Raw genomic sequence first — 1,559 nt, 5'->3', positions numbered from 1 at the left:
TCCATGTTCATCCATGTTATGAGGTGTTTCACAGATTCACCATTATTCTTCAGTGTTGAATAGTATTCCAGTGTTTGTATGTGTCAACATTTGTTTATCCATTCTTCTATGATGGGCACTTAGGCTGTCTCCATCTTTTTCTTATTGTAAATAATAACTGTGATTAATATCAGTGTGTATATATCTACTTGTGTCCTGGCTCATGTTTCTTGTGGTTGTATACTCAGTAGAGGGATTGCTGGATCATAAGGTATTTCTGTTTTCAACTTTCCAGCCATATCATTTTCCAGAGTGACTGAACCATTTTGCAGTCCCACCAGCAGTGTAGGAGGGTTCTACTTTCCCCACCCTTTCGCCAGCATTTGTGCTCTGTTTGTTGTGTGTGTTATTATTATTTTTATATATAATTTCACTGTTAATATTGGTGTGAGATGATATCTCATTGCTACTTTATTGTTTGGATTTGCCTCTCCTAATGGCTAATGATCATGAACATTTCTTCATATGTTTGTTGGATGCTTGAATGTTTTCCTTGGTGAAGTGTCTGTTCATGTCCTGTGCCCATTTTTTAATTGGATTTTTTTTTCTTTTTTCTTTAAGAGATATTGTAATTTTCTATAAATGTTAGATTATAGTTCCTTATCTGATATGTAGTTACTCAGTCTGTGGGCTCCCTTTTTATTCTTTTGGCAAAATCTTTTGATGCACATAACTTTCTAATATTTAGGAGGTCCCAGTCAGCTATTTTTTCTTCTACTTTTTGTATGTTTTTATGTAATGTTTAAGAATGTATGTATGCCATGTATTAAAACCACTAAATCTGTTCTATTTTTTCATTGATGATCTTTATAGTTATAGGATTTACATTTAGGTCTTTAATTCATGCTGGGGTTTTTTGTTTTTTACAGGGTGTGAGATGTGGTTGAAGCCATTCTTGATTTCTCCCTTTTTTCACCTTCCAGCTTGGTTCAAGCCATAATTCTGTATCCTCTGGATTACTGTCTCCCAGCTTCCACATTTGTCTCTTTATTGTCTATTCTCTATACAACAGGCAAAGCAAACCTTGACATCACGTGTCAGATCATGACATTTCTTCATTACTTCTCATCTGTCTCTGGTAAAACGTGCAGACCCTATTATGCTCCACAAAGTTCTCTATATTCTGACCACTCCCTGGATCTTTGACCTGATTTTCCTACCACTCCTTCTACCCTTGCTCCTCCTTCCTCTCCAGCCACATGGCAGTTGTTTTGCAATCTGAACCCATACTTGTCATAGGTCCTTTGCATGGGAAAATTCCCTCTGCTTTGAACTTTATTTTCTCCCAGAGCTACAAGGCTTAGTCCTTCACATGACACTGTATCAAAGAGGTAGTCTCTACCATTACTAACCTTACTCTTTGTTAGACTTCATTAAGAAACTTATCAAAACCCGGTACATTGTTGATTTATTTATTACATTAGTACCCAAGCTAGGTAAGAATGTTGTTGTTGTTGTTATGTGCCTGGAGTTGGTTCTGACTCACAGCGACCCTGTAGAGGGTTTCCAAGGCTGTAAAT

This window comes from Chrysochloris asiatica, unplaced genomic scaffold, assembly GCF_000296735.1.
Source record: "Chrysochloris asiatica unplaced genomic scaffold, ChrAsi1.0 scaffold00045, whole genome shotgun sequence".
Lineage (NCBI taxonomy): Eukaryota > Metazoa > Chordata > Mammalia > Afrosoricida > Chrysochloridae > Chrysochloris > Chrysochloris asiatica.
Note: the sequence above shows the minus strand (reverse complement) of the source record.